Genomic DNA, 21,568 nt, shown 5'->3' with positions numbered 1-21,568 from the left:
GACAGAGGACAGGCTGCAGGAGAGAAAGAGGACAGAGGACAGGCTGCAGGAGAGAACAGAGAACAGAGGACAGGCTGCAGGAGCAGCTAGATCACCACTCTATGACCTGCCCTCCCACAGCAGAGGAGCCCAGATCAACCAGCCAGACCTCCCCAGCCCTGCCCTCACACAGCAGAGGAGCCCAGATCAACCAGCCAGACCTCCCCAGCCCTGCCTGCTACACCCCTCCTCCCCAACCCACAGAACAGCCGCCCACTGGCATCGGCACAGACCAGCCACACCCCAGCTCCAACACCCACCAGCCCCCCCCTCTACCCTCTCCAGTCCATAACAGACCAGCCACACCCCAGCTCCAACACCCACCAGCCCCCTATACCCTCTCCAGTCCATAACAGACCAGCCACACCCCAGCTCCAACACCCACCAGCCCCCCCTCTACCCTCTCCAGTCCATAACAGACCAGCCACACCCCAGCTCCAACACCCACCAGCCCCCCCTCTACCCTCTCCAGTCCATAACAAACCAGCCACACCCCAGCTCCAACACCCACCAGCCCCCCCTCTACCCTCTCCAGTCCATCTCCACTCCAGTCTCTATGACCATGTTCTCCTGGCCCACCATCCCACCCTCGATCTGGACCGTCTCTATAACCATGTTCACCTGTACAGGGAGACAGTCCCCACCATCCCACCCTCGATCTGGACCGTCTCTATGACCCTGTTCACCTGTACAGGGAGACAGTCCCCACCACCCCACCCTCGATCTGGACCGTCTCTATGACCCTGTTCACCTGTACAGGGAGACAGTCCCCACCACCCCACCCTCGATCTGGACCGTCTCTATGACCCTGTTCACCTGTACAGGGAGACAGTCCCCACCACCCCACCCTCGATCTGGACCGTCTCTATGACCATGTTCACCTGTACAGGGAGACAGTCCCCACCACCCCACCCTCGATCTGGACTGAGCCCGGCGACCCAACGTACACCTGGCCCACCAGGTCTCTATGACCATGTTCATCTGTACAGGGAGACAGTCCCCACCATCCCACCCTCGATCTGGACTGTCTCTATGACCATGTTTACCTGTACAGGGAGACAGTCCCCACCACCCCACCCTCGATCTGGACCATCTCTATGACCCTGTTCACCTGTACAGGGAGACAGTCCCCACCACCCCACCCTCGATCTGGACTGTCTCTATGACCCTGTTCACCTGTACAGGGAGACAGTCCCCACCACCCCACCCTCGATCTGGACCATCTCTATGACCCTGTTCACCTGGACAGGGAGACAGTCCCCACCACCCCACCCTCGATCTGGACCGTCTCTATGACCATGTTCACCTGTACAGGGAGACAGTCCCCACCATCCCACCCTCGATCTGGACCGTCTCTATGACCATGTTCACCTGTACAGGGAGACAGTCCCCACCACCCCACCCTCGATCTGGACTGTCTCTATGACCATGTTCACCTGTACAGGGAGACAGTCCCCACCACCCCACCCTCGATCTGGACCGTCTCTATGACCATGTTCACCTGTACAGGGAGACAGTCCCCACCATACCACCCTCGATCTGGACCGTCTCTATGACCATGTTCACCTGTACAGGGAGACAGTCCCCACCATCCCACCCTCGATCTGGACCGTCTCTATGACCCTGTTCACCAGTACAGGGAGACAGTCCCCACCACCCCACCCTCGATCTGGACCGTCTCTATGACCATGTTCACCTGTACAGGGAGACAGTCCCCATCATCCCACCCTCGATCTGGACTGTCTCTATGACCATGTTCACCTGTACAGGGAGACAGTCCCCATCATCCCACCATCGATCTGGACTGTCTCTATGACCCTGCTCACCTGGACAGGGGGACAGTCCCCACCATCCCACCCTCAATCTGGACCGTCTCTATCACCATGTCCACCTGTACAGGGAGACAGTCCCCACCATACCACCCTCGATCTGGACCGTCTCTATCACCATGTCCACCTGTACAGGGAGACAGTCCCCATCATCCCACCCTCGATCTGGACTGTCTCTATACCATGTTCACCTGTACAGGGAGACAGTCCCCACCACCCCACCCTCGATCTGGACCGTCTCTATGACCATGTTCACCTGTACAGGGAGACAGTCCCCACCATACCACCCTCGATCTGGACCGTCTCTATCACCATGTCCACCTGTACAGGGAGACAGTCCCCATCATCCCACCCTCGATCTGGACTGTCTCTATACCATGTTCACCTGTACAGGGAGACAGTCCCCACCACCCCACCCTCGATCTGGACTGTCTCTATGACCATGTTCACCTGTACAGGGAGACAGTCCCCACCACCCCACCCTCGATCTGGACCATCTCTATGACCCTGTTCACCTGTACAGGAGACAGTCCCCACCATCCCACCCTCGATCTGGACCGTCTCTAGGACCATGTTCACCTGTACAGGGAGACAGTCCCCACCATCCCACCCTCGATCTGGACCGTCTCTATGACCATGTTCACCTGTGCAGGGAGACAGTCCCCACCATCCCACCCTCGATCTGGACCGTCTCTATCACCATGTTCACCTGTACAGGGAGACAGTCCCCACCATCCCACCCTCGATCTGGACCATCTCTATGACCATGTTCACCTGTACAGGGAGACAGTCCCCACCACCCCACCCTCGATCTGGACCGTCTCTATGACCATGTTCACCTGTACAGGGAGACAGTCCCCACCATCCCACCCTCGATCTGGACTGTCTCTATGACCATGTTTACCTGTACAGGGAGACAGTCCCCACCACCCCACCCTCGATCTGGACCATCTCTATGACCCTGTTCACCTGTACAGGGAGACAGTCCCCACCATCCCACCCTCGATCTGGACCGTCTCTATGACCATGTTCACCTGTACAGGGAGACAGTCCCCACCATCCCACCCTCGATCTGGACCGTCTCTATGACCCTGTTCACCTGTACAGGGAGACAGTCCCCACCACCCCACCCTCGATCTGGACCGTCTCTATGACCATGTTCACCTGTACAGGGAGACAGTCCCCACCATACCACCCTCGATCTGGACCGTCTCTATCACCATGTCCACCTGTACAGGGAGACAGTCCCCATCATCCCACCCTCGATCTGGACTGTCTCTATACCATGTTCACCTGTACAGGGAGACAGTCCCCACCACCCCACCCTCGATCTGGACTGTCTCTATGACCATGTTCACCTGTACAGGGAGACAGTCCCCACCACCCCACCCTCGATCTGGACCATCTCTATGACCCTGTTCACCTGTACAGGGAGACAGTCCCCACCATCCCACCCTCGATCTGGACCGTCTCTAGGACCATGTTCACCTGTACAGGGAGACAGTCCCCACCATCCCACCCTCGATCTGGACCGTCTCTATGACCATGTTCACCTGTGCAGGGAGACAGTCCCCACCATCCCACCCTCGATCTGGACCGTCTCTATCACCATGTTCACCTGTACAGGGAGACAGTCCCCACCATCCCACCCTCGATCTGGACCATCTCTATGACCATGTTCACCTGTACAGGGAGACAGTCCCCACCACCCCACCCTCGATCTGGACCGTCTCTATGACCATGTTCACCTGTACAGGAGACAGTCCCCACCATCCCACCCTCGATCTGGACTGTCTCTATGACCATGTTTACCTGTACAGGGAGACAGTCCCCACCACCCCACCCTCGATCTGGACCATCTCTATGACCCTGTTCACCTGTACAGGGAGACAGTCCCCACCATCCCACCCTCGATCTGGACCGTCTCTATGACCATGTTCACCTGTACAGGGAGACAGTCCCCACCATCCCACCCTCGATCTGGACCGTCTCTATGACCCTGTTCACCTGTACAGGGAGACAGTCCCCACCACCCCACCCTCGATCTGGACCGTCTCTATGACCCTGTTCACCTGTACAGGGAGACAGTCCCCACCACCCCACCCTCGATCTGGACCGTCTCTATGACCCTGTTCACCTGTACAGGGAGACAGTCCCCACCACCCCACCCTCGATCTGGACCGTCTCTATGACCATGTTCACCTGTACATGGAGACAGTCCCCACCATCCCACCCTCGATCTGGACTGTCTCTATGACCCTGTTCACCTGTACAGGGAGACAGTCCCCACCCTCGATCTGGACCGTCTCTATGACCATGTTCACCTGTACATGGAGACAGTCCCCACCATCCCACCCTCGATCTGGACTGTCTCTATGACCATGTTCACCTGTACATGGAGACAGTCCCCACCATCCCACCCTCGATCTGGACTGTCTCTATGACCATGTTCACCTGTACAGGGAGACAGTCCCCACCATCCCACCCTCGATCTGGACCGTCTCTAGGACCATGTTCACCTGTACATGGAGACAGTCCCCACCATCCCACCCTCGATCTGGACTGTCTCTATGACCATGTTCACCTGTACAGGGAGACAGTCCCCACCACCCCACCCTCGATCTGGACTGTCTCTAGGACCATGTTCACCTGTACAGGGAGACAGTCCCCACCATCCCACCCTCGATCTGGACCGTCTCTATGACCATGTTCACCTGTACAGGGAGACAGTCCCCACCACCCCACCCTCGATCTGGACCGTCTCTATGACCCTGTTCACCTGTACAGGGAGACAGTCCCCACCATCCCACCCTCGATCTGGACTGTCTCTATGACCATGTTCACCTGTACAGGGAGACAGTCCCCACCACCCCACCCTCGATCTGGACCGTCTCTATGACCCTGTTCACCTGTACAGGAGACAGTCCCCACCATACCACCCTCGATCTGGACCGTCTCTATGACCATGTTCACCTGTACAGGGAGACAGTCCCCACCACCCCACCCTCGATCTGGACCGTCTCTATGACCCTGTTCACCTGTACAGGGAGACAGTCCCCACCATACCACCCTCGATCTGGACCGTCTCTATGACCATGTTCACCTGTACATGGAGACAGTCCCCACCATCCCATCCTCGATCTGGACCGTCTCTATGACCATGTTCACCTGTACAGGGAGACAGTCCCCACCATCCCACCCTCGATCTGGACTGTCTCTATGACCCTGTTCACCTGTACAGGGAGACAGTCCCCACCATCCCACCCTCGATCTGGACCGTCTCTATGACCCTGTTCACCTGTACAGGGAGACAGTCCCCATCCTTGCCAAGACTCTCAAGGACGTCGCTTTAAACCGCAGTCTGACCTCTCCACCCAGGAACAGAGGAGCAATCTCCACCCCGCCAAGATCACCACAACGCCCCGGACCAGCATCCTGGAACCCCCAGCCACGACCACAGCACCACCAACATCAATGCCCACCACAGCCAGCGCAACACAGACCACCCCAGCCCAGCTTCAGAGCCACCCAGACGAGGCCTCCTACCCCCCCGCCTCCCACCGCAGACCCACACTTGGCTGTGAGAGGAGCAACTGGCCGAGCCCCCACCAACCAAATGAGTGACATTAAACAAATACTCACATCTACTATGCTCACATGTGATAGGCCGAGGGTCATGGTAAGATGAGCACAAGAACTCCACCATCCTCACACTACACCCACCCAGGTACACCTACAGATCTGTGGAACACTGGGTCTGTACATAGTCAATGGTAGGCTGAGAGGGGACTCTTCTGGTAGGTACACATACAGCTCTGTGGAACACTGGGTCTGTACATAGTCAATGGTAGGCTGAGAGGGGACTCTTTAGGTAGGTACACCTACAGCTCTGTGGAACACTGGGTCTGTACATAGTCAATGGTAGGCTGAGAGCTCTTTTGGTAGGTCCACCTACAGCTCTGTGGAACACTGTGTCTGTACATAGTCAATGGTAGGCTGAGAGGGGACTCTTTTGGGAGGTACACCTACAGCTCTGTGGAACACTGGGTCTGTACATAGTCAATGGAAGGCTGAGAGGGGACTCTTTTGGTAGGTCCAACTACAGCTCTGTGGAACACTGGGTCTGTACACAGTCAATGGAAGGCTGAGAGGGGACTCTTTTGGTAGGTCCACCTACAGCTCTGTGGAACACTGGGTCTGTACATAGTCAATGGTGGGCTGAGAGGGGACTCTTTTGGTAGGTACACCTACAGCTCTGTGGAACACTGGGTCTGTACATAGTCAATGGTAGGCTGAGAGGGGACTCTTGGTAGGTCCAACTACAGCTCTGTGGAACACTGGGTCTGTACATAGTCAATGGTAGGCTGAGAGGGGACTCTTTTGGTAGGTACACCTACAGCTCTGTGGAACACTGGGTCTGTACATAGTCAATGGTAGGCTGAGAGGGGACTCTTTTGGAGGTACACCTACAGCTCTGTGGAACACTGGGTCTGTACATAGTCAATGGTAGGCTGAGAGGGGACTCTTTTGGTAGTACACCTACAGCTCTGTGGAACACTGGGTCTGTACATAGTCAATGGTAGGCTGAGAGGGGACTCTTTTGGTAGGTCCAACTACAGCTCTGTGGAACACTGGGTCTGTACATAGTCAATGGTAGGCTGAGAGGGGACTCTTTTGGTAGGTACACCTACAGCTCTGTGGAACACTGGGTCTGTACATAGTCAATGGTAGGCTGAGAGGGGACTCTTTTGGTAGGTACACCTACAGCTCTGTGGAACACTGGGTCTGTACATAGTCAATGGTAGGCTGAGAGGGGACTCTTTTGGTAGGTACACCTACAGCTCTGTGGAACACTGTGTCTGTACATAGTCAATGGTAGGCTGAGAGGGGACTCTTTTGGTAGGTACACCTACAGCTCTGTGGAACACTGTGTCTGTACATAGTCAATGGAAGGCTGAGAGGGGACTCTTTAGGTAGGTACACCTACAGCTCTGTGGAACACTGGGTCTGTACATAGTCAATGGTAGGCTGAGAGGGGACTCTTTTGGTAGGTACACCTACAGCTCTGTGGAACACTGTGTCTGTACATAGTCAATGGTAGGCTGAGAGGGGACTCTTGGTAGGTACACCTACAGCTCTGTGGAACACTGGGTCTGTACATAGTCAATGGTAGGCTGAGAGGGGACTCTTTTGGTAGGTACACCTACAGCTCTGTGGAACACTGGGTCTGTACATAGTCAATGGAAGGCTGAGAGGGGACTCTTTTGGTAGGTCCAACTACAGCTCTGTGGAACACTGTGTCTGTACATAGTCAATGGTAGGCTGAGAGGGGACTCTTGGTAGGTACACCTACAGCTCATCCCTTGGCAGCATCGCTGTAGACTACTTCCTCACCGACCAAAACCCAGAGTCTCTCAGAGCCTTCACAGTCAGCCCACTAACACCTCTCTCAGAGCCTTCACAGTCAGCCCACTAACACCTCTCTCAGAGCCTTCACAGTCAGCCCACTAACACCTCTCTCAGAGCCTTCACAGTCAGCCCACTAACACCTCTCTCAGAGCCTTCACAGTCAGCCCACTAACACCTCTCTAAGAGACTTCACAGTCAGCCCACTAACACCTCTCTCAGACCAACCCAGAGTATCTCAGAGCCTTCACAGTCAGGCCACTAACACCTCTCTCAGAGCCTTCACAGTCAGCCCACTAACACCTCTCTCAGAGCCTTCGCAGTCAGCCCACTAACACCTCTCTCAGAGCCTTCACAGTCAGCCCACTAACACCTCTCTCAGAGCCTTCACAGTCAGCCCACTAACACTAACAGGCTGACAGCACCCTGCAGACTGGCAGCTCTTTGCAGACTGACAGCTCTGGCTGCTTCATGCAGACTGACAGCACCTTGCAGACTGACAGCTCCCTGCAAACTGGCAGCTCAGGCTGCTCCGAACAGGCAGGAGGCTCCGGCAGCGCTGTAGAGGAGGAAGGCTCTGATAGCGCTGAACAGACAGGAGACTCCAGTAGCGCAGGAGGGAAGGAAGGCTCTGGCAGTGCTGAACAGGCGAGAGACTCCGACAGCGCTGTAGAGGAGGAAGGCTCTGATAGCGCTGAACAGGCGGGAGACTCCGACAGCGCAGGAGGGAAGGAAGGCTCTGATAGCGCTGAACAGGCGGGAGACTCCGGTAGCGCAGGAGAGGGGAAAGGCTTCGACAGCGCTGGAGAGGCGGGAGACTCCGACAGCACAGGAGAGGCGAGGCGCACTGTAGGCCTGATGCGTGGTGCTGGCACTGGTGATACTGGAGCGAGGACACGCACAGGAAGCCTGGTGCGGGGAGCTGCTACCGGAGGACTGGTGTGTGGAGGTAGTTCTGGATAGACCGGACCGTGCAGGCGCACTGGGGCTCTTGAGCACCGAGCCTGCCCAAGCTTACCTGGCTCGATGCCCACTCTAGCCCGACCAATAGGAAGGGCTGGTATGAACCGCACCGGCTATCGCTCCATAGCATAACACGGTGTCTGCCCGGTCTCTCTAGCCCACCGGTAAGCACAGGGAGTTTGCACAGGTCTCCTACCTGGCATAGCCATACTCCCTGAAAGCCCCCCCCCCCAATACTTTTTTTGGGCTGCTTTTCGGGCTTCCATCCGCATCGCCGTGCTGCCTCCTCATACCAGCGCCTCTCCGCTTTAGCCGCATCTAGTTCCTCCTTGGGGCGGTATTCACCAGGCTGAGCCCAGGGTCCTTTTCCATCCAGTTCTTCCTCCCATGTCCAATTCTCCAAATGGTGCAGCCTCTCCCACTGCAGCTGCTCTTCACGATTAACAGGGAGAGTAGGCTCAGGTCTGACTCCTGACTCTGCTACTCTCTCCCTGAGCCCTCCCCCAATAAATATTTGGGGGTTACTTTCGGATTTAGCTCTGCGCCGCCGTGGCTTTCTTTTCGACTCCATTCTCCTATAGCCCTCTTCGCACTGCTCCAGCAAATCCCAGGCGGGCTCCTGCATTCTCTCTGGGTCGACCGCCCACCTGTCTATTTCTTCCCACGTCGTATACTCCATGCCTCTGCTGTCCATAACGTCCTCCCTTTGCTGCTGCCTGTTAACACACTGCTCGGTCCGAGTGTGGTGGGTGATTCTGTAACGGCGTTCTTTGTTTGTAGAAAGAGAGTCGGACCGAAATGCAGCGTGGTGGTTACTCATGACTTTAATGGAAAAAGTGACACATGAAATAACTATACAAAATACAAAAACAACAAACGGAACGCGAAACCTAATTACAGCCTATCTGGTGAAACTACACAGAGACAGGAACAATCACCCACGAAATACACAGTGAAACTCAGGCTACCTAAATACGGTTCCCCATCAGAGACAACAAGAATCACCTGACTCTGATTGAGAACCGCCTCAGGCAGCCAAGCGTATGCTAGACACACCCCTAATCAACCACAATCCCAATGCCTACAAAAAACTCAATACGACAATACAATAAACCCATGTCACACCCTGGCCTGAACAAATAATTAAAGAAAACACAAAATACTAAGACCAAGGCGTGACAGTATTTTAAATGAAATTATCAAATATACAGACCACAAATTCAAATTGGCAAAACTCAAACTCTTCAACATTATCCTCACTGCAGATATTTTCCCCGATATTTGGAACCAGGGATTGATCACAACAATCTATAAAAATGGAGACAAATTTGACCCAAATAATAACAAAGGAATTTGCATCAACCAGCAACTTGGGTAAAATTCTCTGCAGTAAGTATTATAAATAGCAGGCTACATCATTTCCTTGATGAACACAACGTCCTGAGCAGAAGCCAGATTGGATTTCTAAACAATGATCATCCAACAGACCACATTTACACCCTTCACACTCTAATTGATCAACAAGTAAACCAAAACAAAGGCAAAATCAACTCGTGTTTTGTAGATTTCAAGAAAGCATTTGATTCAATTTGGCATGAAGGTCTTTTTTATAAACTAATAGAAAGTGGTATTGGAGGGAAAACATATGATTTTGTTAAATCAATGTACACTAAAAACAAATGTGCGGTTAAAATTGGCAACAAGCAAACAGACTTCTTCTCTCAGGGACGGGGAGTGGAACAGGGCTGCCCAATAAGTCCAACACTATTTAACATCTACATTAATGATTTGGCAAAAACATTAGAAGAATCGGCAGCACCTGGTATCACCCTACACAACACTGAAATCAAGTGTCTGCTGTACGCAGATGACCTGGTGCTGCTGTCTCCCACTAAAGAGGGGTTGCAGCAGCACCTAGATCGTCTTCACAGTTTCTGTCAGACCTGGACTCTGACCATTAACCACAGGTTCTGTCAGACCTGGGCTCTGACCGATAATCACAGGTTCTGTCAGACCTGGACTCTGACCATTAACCACAGGTTCTGTCAGACCTGGGCTCTGACCGTTAACCACAGGTTCTGTCAGACCTGGACTCTGACCATTAACCACAGGTTCTGTCAGACCTGGGCTCTGACCGTTAACCACAGGTTCTGTCAGACCTGGACTCTGACCATTAACCACAGGTTCTGTCAGACCTGGGCTCGGCCCGTTAACCACAGGTTCTGTCAGACCTGGACTCTGACCATTAACCACAGGTTCTGTCAGACCTGGGCTCGGCCCGTTAACCACAGGTTCTGTCAGACCTGGGCTCTGACCGTTAATCACAGGTTCTGTCAGACCTGGACTCTGACCGATAATCACAGGTTCTGTCAGACCTGGACTCTGACCGTTAACCACAGGTTCTGTCAGACCTGGGCTCTGACCATTAACCACAGGTTCTGTCAGACCTGGGCTCTGACCGTTAATCAGACCTGGGCTCTGACCCTTAACCACAGGTTCTGTCAGACCTGGGCTCTGACCGATAATCACAGGTTCTGTCAGACCTGGACTCTGACCGTTAACCACAGGTTCTGTCAGACCTGGGCTCTGACCGTTAACCACAGGTTCTGTCAGACCTGGGCTCTGACCGTTAACCACAGGTTCTGTCAGACCTGGGCTCTGACCGTTAACCACAGGTTCTGTCAGACCTGGGCTCTGACCGTTAACCACAGGTTCTGTCAGACCTGGGCTCTGACCGTTAACCACCGGTTCTGTCAGACCTGGGCTCTGACAACCGGTTCTGTCAGACCTGGGCTCTGACCGTTAACCACAGGTTCTGTCGGACCTGGGCTCTGACCGTTAACCGCAGGTTCTGTCAGACCTGGACTCTGACCGTTAACCGCAGGTTCTGTCAGACCTGGGCTCTGACCGTTAACCGCAGGTTCTGTCAGACCTGGGCTCTGACCGTTAACCGCAGGTTCTGTCAGACCTGGGCTCTGACCGTTAACCGCAGGTTCTGTCAGACCTGGGCTCTGACCGTTAACCACAGGTTCTGTCAGACCTGGGCTCTGACCGTTAACCACAGGTTCTGTCAGACCTGGGCTCTGACCGTTAACCACAGGTTCTGTCAGACCTGGGCTCTGACCGTTAACCACAGGTTCTGTCTGACCTGGGCTCTGACCGTTAACCACAGGTTCTGTCAGACCTGGGCTCTGACCGTTAACCACAGGTTCTGTCAGACCTGGGCTCTGACCGTTAACCACAGGTTCTGTCAGACCTGGGCTCTGTCCGTTAACCACAGGTTCTGTCAGACCTGGGCTCTGACCGTTAACCACAGGTTCTGTCAGACCTGGGCTCTGACCGTTAACCGCAGGTTCTGTCAGACCTGGGCTCTGACCGTTAACCACAGGTTCTGTCAGACCTGGACTCTGACCGTTAACCGCAGGTTCTGTCAGACCTGGGCTCTGACCGTTAACCACAGGTTCTGTCAGACCTGGACTCTGACCGTTAACCACAGGTTCTGTCAGACCTGTGCTCTGACCGTTAACCACAGGTTCTGTCAGACCTGGGCTCTGACCGTTAATCAGACCTGGGCTCTGACCCTTAACCACAGGTTCTGTCAGACCTGGGCTCTGACCGATAATCACAGGTTCTGTCAGACCTGGACTCTGACCATTAACCACAGGTTCTGTCAGACCTGGGCTCTGACCGTTAACCACAGGTTCTGTCAGACCTGGACTCTGACCATTAACCACAGGTTCTGTCAGACCTGGGCTCGGCCCGTTAACCACAGGTTCTGTCAGACCTGGACTCTGACCATTAACCACAGGTTCTGTCAGACCTGGGCTCGGCCCGTTAACCACAGGTTCTGTCAGACCTGAGCTCTGACCGTTAATCACAGGTTCTGTCAGACCTGGACTCTGACCATTAACCACAGGTTCTGTCAGACCTGGGCTCTGACCGTTAATCAGACCTGGGCTCTGACCCTTAACCACAGGTTCTGTCAGACCTGGGCTCTGACCGATAATCACAGGTTCTGTCAGACCTGGACTCTGACCGTTAACCACAGGTTCTGTCAGACCTGGGCTCTGACCGTTAACCACAGGTTCTGTCAGACCTGGGCTCTGACCGTTAACCACAGGTTCTGTCAGACCTGGGCTCTGACCAATAACCGCAGGTTCTGTCAGACCTGGGCTCTGACCGTTAACCGCAGGTTCTGTCAGACCTGGGCTCTGACCGTTAACCGCAGGTTCTGTCAGACCTGGGCTCTGACCGTTAACCGCAGGTTCTGTCAGACCTGGGCTCTGACCGTTAACCGCAGGTTCTGTCAGACCTGGGCTCTGACCGTTAACCGCAGGTTCTGTCGGACCTGGGCTCTGACCGTTAACCGCAGGTTCTGTCGGACCTGGGCTCTGACCGTTAACCGCAGGTTCTGTCGGACCTGGACTCTGACCGTTAACCGCAGGTTCTGTCGGACCTGGGCTCTGACCGTTAACCGCAGGTTCTGTCAGACCTGGGCTCTGACCGTTAACCGCAGGTTCTGTCAGACCTGGGCTCTGACCGTTAACCGCAGGTTCTGTCAGACCTGGGCTCTGACCGTTAACCGCAGGTTCTGTCAGACCTGGACTCTGACCGTTAACCACAGGTTCTGTCAGACCTGGGCTCTGACCGTTAACCACAGGTTCTGTCAGACCTGGGCTCTGACCGTTAACCACAGGTTCTGTCAGACCTGGGCTCTGACCGTTAACCACAGGTTCTGTCTGACCTGGGCTCTGACCGTTAACCACAGGTTCTGTCAGACCTGGGCTCTGACCGTTAACCACAGGTTCTGTCAGACCTGGGCTCTGACCGTTAACCACAGGTTCTGTCAGACCTGGGCTCTGTCCGTTAACCACAGGTTCTGTCAGACCTGGGCTCTGACCGTTAACCACAGGTTCTGTCAGACCTGGGCTCTGACCGTTAACCACAGGTTCTGTCAGACCTGGGCTCTGACCGTTAACCACAGGTTCTGTCAGACCTGGGCTCTGACCGTTAACCACAGGTTCTGTCAGACCTGGGCTCTGACCGTTAACCACAGGTTCTGTCAGACCTGGACTCTGACCGTTAACCACAGGTTCTGTCAGACCTGGGCTCTGACCGTTAACCACAGGTTCTGTCAGACCTGGGCTCTGACCGTTAACCACAGGTTCTGTCAGACCTGGGCTCTGACCGTTAACACAGGTTCTGTCAGACCTGGGCTCTGACCGTTAACCAGGTTCTGTCAGACCTGGGCTCTGACCGTTAACCACAGGTTCTGTCAGACCTGGGCTCTGACCGTTAACCACAGGTTCTGTCAGACCTGGGCTCTGACCGTTAACCGCAGGTTCTGTCAGACCTGGGCTCTGACCGTTAACCGCAGGTTCTGTCAGACCTGGGCTCTGACCGTTAACCACAGGTTCTGTCAGACCTGGGCTCTGACCGTTAACCGCAGGTTCTGTCAGACCTGGGCTCTGACCGTTAACCGCAGGTTCTGTCGGACCTGGGCTCTGACCGTTAACCGCAGGTTCTGTCGGACCTGGACTCTGACCGTTAACCGCAGGTTCTGTCGGACCTGGGCTCTGACCGTTAACCGCAGGTTCTGTCAGACCTGGGCTCTGACCGTTAACCGCAGGTTCTGTCAGACCTGGGCTCTGACCGTTAACCGCAGGTTCTGTCAGACCTGGGCTCTGACCGTTAACCGCAGGTTCTGTCAGACCTGGACTCTGACCGTTAACCACAGGTTCTGTCAGACCTGGGCTCTGACCGTTAACCACAGGTTCTGTCAGACCTGGGCTCTGACCGTTAACCACAGGTTCTGTCAGACCTGGGCTCTGACCGTTAACCACAGGTTCTGTCTGACCTGGGCTCTGACCGTTAACCACAGGTTCTGTCAGACCTGGGCTCTGACCGTTAACCGCAGGTTCTGTCAGACCTGGGCTCTGTCCGTTAACCGCAGGTTCTGTCAGACCTGGGCTCTGACCGTTAACCGCAGGTTCTGTCAGACCTGGGCTCTGACCGTTAACCGCAGGTTCTGTCAGACCTGGACTCTGACCGTTAACCACAGGTTCTGTCAGACCTGGGCTCTGACCGTTAACCACAGGTTCTGTCAGACCTGGGCTCTGACCGTTAACCACAGGTTCTGTCAGACCTGGGCTCTGACCGTTAACCACAGGTTCTGTCTGACCTGGGCTCTGACCGTTAACCACAGGTTCTGTCAGACCTGGGCTCTGACCGTTAACCACAGGTTCTGTCAGACCTGGGCTCTGACCGTTAACCACAGGTTCTGTCAGACCTGGGCTCTGACCGTTAACCACAGGTTCTGTCAGACCTGGGCTCTGACCGTTAACCACAGGTTCTGTCAGACCTGGGCTCTGACCGTTAACCACAGGTTCTGTCAGACCTGGGCTCTGACCGTTAACCACAGGTTCTGTCAGACCTGGGCTCTGACCGTTAACCACAGGTTCTGTCAGACCTGGGCTCTGACCGTTAACCACAGGTTCTGTCAGACCTGGACTCTGACCGTTAACCACAGGTTCTGTCAGACCTGGGCTCTGACCGTTAACCACAGGTTCTGTCAGACCTGGGCTCTGACCGTTAACCACAGGTTCTGTCAGACCTGGGCTCTGACCGTTAACCACAGGTTCTGTCAGACCTGGGCTCTGACCGTTAACCACAGGTTCTGTCAGACCTGGGCTCTGACCGTTAACCACAGGTTCTGTCAGACCTGGGCTCTGACCGTTAACCGCAGGTTCTGTCAGACCTGGGCTCTGACCGTTAACCGCAGGTTCTGTCAGACCTGGGCTCTGACCGTTAACCGCAGGTTCTGTCAGACCTGGGCTCTGACCGTTAACCGCAGGTTCTGTCGGACCTGGGCTCTGACCGTTAACCGCAGGTTCTGTCAGACCTGGGCTCTGACCGTTAACCGCAGGTTCTGTCGGACCTGGGCTCTGACCGTTAACCGCAGGTTCTGTCGGACCTGGACTCTGACCGTTAACCGCAGGTTCTATTAGGACCTGGGCTCTGACCGTTAACCGCAGGTTCTGTCAGACCTGGGCTCTGACCGTTAACCGCAGGTTCTGTCAGACCTGGGCTCTGACCGTTAACCGCAGGTTCTGTCAGACCTGGGCTCTGACCGTTAACCGCAGGTTCTGTCAGACCTGGACTCTGACCGTTAACCACAGGTTCTGTCAGACCTGGGCTCTGACCGTTAACCACAGGTTCTGTCAGACCTGGGCTCTGACCGTTAACCACAGGTTCTGTCAGACCTGGGCTCTGACCGTTAACCACAGGTTCTGTCTGACCTGGGCTCTGACCGTTAACCACAGGTTCTGTCAGACCTGGGCTCTGACCGTTAACCACAGGTTCTGTCAGACCTGGGCTCTGACCGTTAACCACAGGTTCTGTCAGACCTGGGCTCTGTCCGTTAACCACAGGTTCTGTCAGACCTGGGCTCTGACCATTAACCACAGGTTCTGTCAGACCTGGGCTCTGACCGTTAACCACAGGTTCTGTCAGACCTGGGCTCTGACCGTTAACCACAGGTTCTGTCAGACCTGGGCTCTGACCGTAACCAAGGTTCTGTCAGACCTGGGCTCTGTCAGACCTGGGCTCTGACCGTTAACCACAGGTTCTGTCAGACCTGGACTCTGACCGTTAACCACAGGTTCTGTCAGACCTGTGCTCTGACCGTTAACCACAGGTTCTGTCAGACCTGGGCTCTGACCGTTAACCACAGGTTCTGTCAGTTAACCACAGGTTCTGTCAGACCTGGACTCTGAGTGTTAACCACAGGTTCTATCAGACCTGGACTCTGACCGTTAACCACAGGTTCTGTCAGACCTGGGCTCTGACCGTTAACCACAGGTTCTGTCAGACCTGGGCTCTGACCGTTAACCACAGGTTCTGTCAGACCTGGGCTCTGACCGTTAACCACAGGTTCTGTCAGACCTGGATCCTGACCGTTAACCACAGGTTCTGTCAGACCTGGACTCTGACCGTTAACCGAAAAAACAAACAAATATAATGATATTCCAAAAAAGGTCCGGAAATAAGGATGACAAATATAAACTCTATTTGGACACAGTTCTATTAGAACACACCAAAAACGACCCATATCTAGGACTAAATATCAGCAACACAGGTAGCTTTCACATGGCTGTGAATGAATGAGCTGAGAGACAAAGCAAGAAGAGCATTCTATGCCATTAAAGGGAACATCAAAATCGAATTTCCATTTAGAATCTGGCTCAACATGTTCCAATCAGTTATAGAACCAGTTGCTCTATATGGCAGTGAAGTATGGGGTCCAATCTCGAATAATTAATTTACCAAATGGGACAAACATCCAATGGAAATACTGCATGCAGAGTTTTACAAGACTGTATTGCAAGTGCAACGAAAACCTCCAAATAAGGCACGGAGAGCAGAATGGGGTCAATACCCTCCTCATTCTAATAGAAGAAAGAGACATCAAATCTTACAACCATCTAAAAACAAGTGACCTCAAAACATTCCATCACACAGCTCTACAATGTCAAGAGATGAAACCAGAGAAGAGTCCCCTCAGCCAGCTGGTTCTGAGGCTCAGTTCACCAACCCAAACCAACCCCATAGAGCCTTAGGACAGCACTCAGAAAATCTGGCCCAACCAAATCATCACAAAACAAAAATAAAAATATATCACCTATTAGAAAGACACCACAAAAAATCTAAGTAAACTTCAATGCTTTTTGGCTCTAAACAGACAGTACATGGTGGCAGACTATCTGACCACTGTGACTGATAGAAAACTGAGGAAAACATTGACTAGGTACAGACTCAGTGAGCACCGTCTGGCTATAGAGACCGGTCGTCACAGACAAACCTGGCTGCCCAGAGAGGACAGTCTGACTATAGAGACCGGTCGTCACAGACAAACCTGGCTGCCCAGAGAGGACAGTATGGCTATAGAGACCGGTCGTCACAGACAAACCTGGCTGCCCAGAGAGGACAGTCTGGCTATAGAGACCGGTCATCACAGACAAACCTGGCTGCCCAGAGAGGACAGTCTGGCTATAGAGACCGGTCGTCACAGACAAACCTGGCTGCCCAGAGAGGACAGGCTGTGCTCACTCTGCTCCAGGGGAGAGGTAGAGACAGAGCTGCATTTCCTATTACACTGTGACAAACACTCAGACCAAAGAGAATATTTATTTCACAAAAGTATAATTCAATACAAAATGTGCAGTTTTGGCAGCCAAATATGTGTCCTCCTGCCACAACCTGAGGGACAGCCAGTGAAAAGTGCAAAGTAATGTCCATAATATTTCCCATCTTGTTTTGTTTTGTCTTTCATAACAGGTCATGTGTCTTCTCAGTCATGTTGACACTGGTCTACTACCAGGTCATGTGTCTTCTCAGTCATGTTGAAACTGGTCTACTACCAGGTCATGTGTCTTCTCAGTCATGTTGACACTGGTCTACTACCAGGTCATGTGTCTTCTCAGTCATGTTGACACTGGTCTACTACCAGGTCATGTGTCTTCTCAGTCATGTTGACACTGGTCTACTACCAGGTCATGTGTCTTCTCAGTCATGTTGACACTGGTCTACTACCAGGTCATGTGTCTTCTCAGTCATGTTGACACTGGTCTACTACCAGGTCATGTGTCTTCTCAGTCATGTTGACACTGGTCTACTACCAGGTCAATGTGTCTTCTCAGTCATGTTGACACTGGTCTACTACCAGGTCATGTGTCTTCTCAGTCATGTTGACACTGGTCTACTACCAGGTCATGTGTCTTCTCAGTCATGTTGACACTGGTCTACTACCAGGTCATGTGTCTTCTCAGTCATGTTGACACTGGTCTACTACCAGGTCATGTGTCTTCTCAGTCATGTTGACACTGGTCTACTACCAGGTCATGTGTCTTCTCAGTCATGTTGACACTGGTCTACTACCAGGTCATGTGTCTTCTCAGTCATGTTGACACTGGTCTACTACCAGGTCATGTGTCTTCTCAGTCATGTTGACACTGGTCTACTACCAGGTCATGTGTCTTCTCAGTCATGTTGACACTGGTCTACTACCAGGTCATGTGTCTTCTCAGTCATGTTGACACTGGTCTACTACCAGGTCATGTGTCTTCTCAGTCATGTTGACACTGGTCTACTACCAGGTCATGTGTCTTCTCAGTCATGTTGACACTGGTCTACTACCAGGTCATGTGTCTTCTCAGTCATGTTGACACTGGTCTACTACCAGGTCATGTGTCTTCTCAGTCATGTTGACACTGGTCTACTACCAGGTCATGTGTCTTCTCAGTCATGTTGACACTGGTCTACTACCAGGTCATGTGTCTTCTCAGTCATGTTGACACTGGTCTACTACCAGGTCATGTGTCTTCTCAGTCATGTTGACACTGGTCTACTACCAGGTCATGTGTCTTCTCAGTCATGTTGACACTGGTCTACTACCAGGTCATGTGTCTTCTCAGTCATGTTGACACTGGTCTACTACCAGGTCATGTGTCTTCTCAGTCATGTTGACACTGGTCTACTACCAGGTCATGTGTCTTCTCAGTCATGTTGACACTGGTCTACTACCAGGTCATGTGTCTTCTCAGTCATGTTGACACTGGTCTACTACCAGGTCATGTGTCTTCTCAGTCATGTTGACACTGGTCTACTACCAGGTCATGTGTCTTCTCAGTCATGTTGACACTGGTCTACTACCAGGTCATGTGTCTTCTCAGTCATGTTGACACTGGTCTACTACCAGGTCATGTGTCTTCTCAGTCATGTTGACACTGGTCTACTACCAGGTCATGTGTCTTCTCAGTCATGTTGACACTGGTCTACTACCAGGTCATGTGTCTTCTCAGTCATGTTGACACTGGTCTACTACCAGGTCATGTGTCTTCTCAGTCATGTTGACACTGGTCTACTACCAGGTCATGTGTCTTCTCAGTCATGTTGACACTGGTCTACTACCAGGTCATGTGTCTTCTCAGTCATGTTGACACTGGTCTACTACCAGGTCATGTGTCTTCTCAGTCATGTTGACACTGGTCTACTACCAGGTCATGTGTCTTCTCAGTCATGTTGACACTGGTCTACTACCAGGTCATGTGTCTTCTCAGTCATGTTGACACTGGTCTACTACCAGGTCATGTGTCTTCTCAGTCATGTTGACACTGGTCTACTACCAGGTCATGTGTCTTCTCAGTCATGTTGACACTGGTCTACTACCAGGTCATGTGTCTTCTCAGTCATGTTGACACTGGTCTACTACCAGGTCATGTGTCTTCTCAGTCATGTTGACACTGGTCTACTACCAGGTAACTACATCTCTCTCTCTCTCTATGTCTAGGTAACTACACCTAACACCTATCGCCCCGGTGTCCGGTGGTCCCCTGGGAGCCAACTCCTCTCTCTATGTCTAGGTAACTACACCTAACACCTATCGCCCGGTGTCCGGTGGTCCCCTGGGAGCCAACTCCTCTCTCTATGTCTAGGTAACTACACCTAACACCTATCGCCCCGGTGTCCGGTGGTCCCCTGGGAGCCAACTCCTCTCTCTCTCTCTATGTCTAGGTAACTACACCTAACACCTATCGCCCCGGTGTCCGGTGGTCCCCTGGGAGCCAACTCCTCTCTCTATGTCTAGGTAACTACACCTAACACCTATCGCCCGGTGTCCGGTGGTCCCCTGGGAGCCAACTCCTCTCTCTATGTCTAGGTAACTACACCTAACACCTATCGCCCCGGTGTCCGGTGGTCCCCTGGGAGCCAACTCCTCTCTCTCTCTCTATGTCTAGGTAACTACACCTAACACCTATCGCCCGGTGTCCGGTGGTCCCCTGGGAGCCAACTCCTCTCTCTATGTCTAGGTAACTACACCTAACACCTATCGCCCCGGTGTCCGGTGGTCCCCTGGGAGCCAACTCCTCTCTCTCTCTATGTCTAGGTAACTACACCTAACACCTATCGCCCCGGTGTCCCCTGGGGTGGTCCCCTGGGAGCCAACTCCTCTCTCTAGGTAACTACACCTAACACCTCTATGTCTAGGTAACTACACCTAACACCTATCGCCCCGGTGTCCGGTGGTCCCCTGGGAGCCAACTATCGCCCCGGTGTCTGGTCCCCTGGGAGCCAACTCCTCTCTCTCTATGTCTAGGTAACTACACCTAACACCTATCGCCCGGTGTCCGGTGGTCCCCTGGGAGCCAACTCCTCTCTCTCTCTCTATGTCTAGGTAACTACACCTAACACCTATCGCCCCGGTGTCCGGTGGTCCCCTGGGAGCCAACTCCTCTCTCTATCTCTAGGTAACTACACACCTAACACCTATCGCCCCGGTGTCCGGTGGTCCCCTGGGAGCCAACTCCTCTCTCTCTATGTCTAGGTAACTACACCTAACACCTATCGCCCGGTGTCCGGTGGTCCCCTGGGAGCCAACTCCTCTCTCTATGTCTAGGTAACTACACCTAACACCTATCGCCCCGGTGTCCGGTGGTCCCCTGGGAGCCAACTCCTCTCTCTCTCTCTATGTCTAGGTAACTGCACCTAACACCTATCGCCCCAGTGTCCGGTGGTCCCCTGGGAGCCAACTCCTCTCTATGTCTAGGTAACTACACCTAACACCTATCGCCCGGTGTCCGGTGGTCCCCTGGGAGCCAACTCCTCTCTCTCTATGTCTAGGTAACTACACCTGCACCTATCGCCCCTATGTGTCCGGTGGTCCCCTGGGAGCCAACTCCTCTCTCTCTCTATGTCTAGGTAACTACACCTAACACCTATCGCCCCGGTGTCCGGTGGTCCCCTGGGAGCCAACTCCTCTCTCTATGTCTAGGTAACTACACCTATCGTCCCGGTGTCCGGTGGTCCCCTGGAGCCAACTCTCTCTCTCTATGTCTAGGTAACTACCCGGTGTGTCCGGTGGTCCCTGGGAGCCAACTCCTCTCTCTCTCTATGTCTAGGTAACTACACCTAACACCTATCGTCCCGGTGTCCGTGGTCCCCTGGGAGCCAACTCCTCTCTCTATGTCTAGGTAACTACACCTAACACCTATCGCCCCGGTGTCCGGTGGTCCCCTGGGAGCCAACTCCTCTCTCTATGTCTAGGTAACTACACCTAACACCTATCGCCCCGGTGTCCGGTGGTCCCCTGGGAGCCAACTCCTCTCTCTATGTCTAGGTAACTACACCTAACACCTATCGCCCCGGTGTCCGGTGGTCCCCTGGGAGCCAACTCCTCTCTCTCTCTCTATGTCTAGGTAACTACACCTAACACCTATCGCCCCGGTGTCCGGTGGTCCCCTGGGAGCCAACTCCTCTCTCTCTCTCTATGTCTA

At 53.6% G+C, this 21,568-nt stretch overlaps 1 pseudogene; it reads right to left on the bottom strand.

Annotated features, from left to right (window-relative positions):
- LOC118376513 (signal-induced proliferation-associated 1-like protein 1) overlaps nucleotides 1–21,568 on the bottom strand; it is a 417,378-nt pseudogene that overhangs the window by 88,710 nt on the left and 307,100 nt on the right.

The sequence above is a fragment of the Oncorhynchus keta genome, chromosome 19 (genome assembly GCF_023373465.1).
Source record: "Oncorhynchus keta strain PuntledgeMale-10-30-2019 chromosome 19, Oket_V2, whole genome shotgun sequence".
Classification (NCBI taxonomy): Eukaryota; Metazoa; Chordata; class Actinopteri; order Salmoniformes; family Salmonidae; genus Oncorhynchus; species Oncorhynchus keta.
The sequence above is the reverse complement of the archived record's forward strand: the minus strand, read 5'-3'. Positions and strand labels throughout refer to the sequence as shown.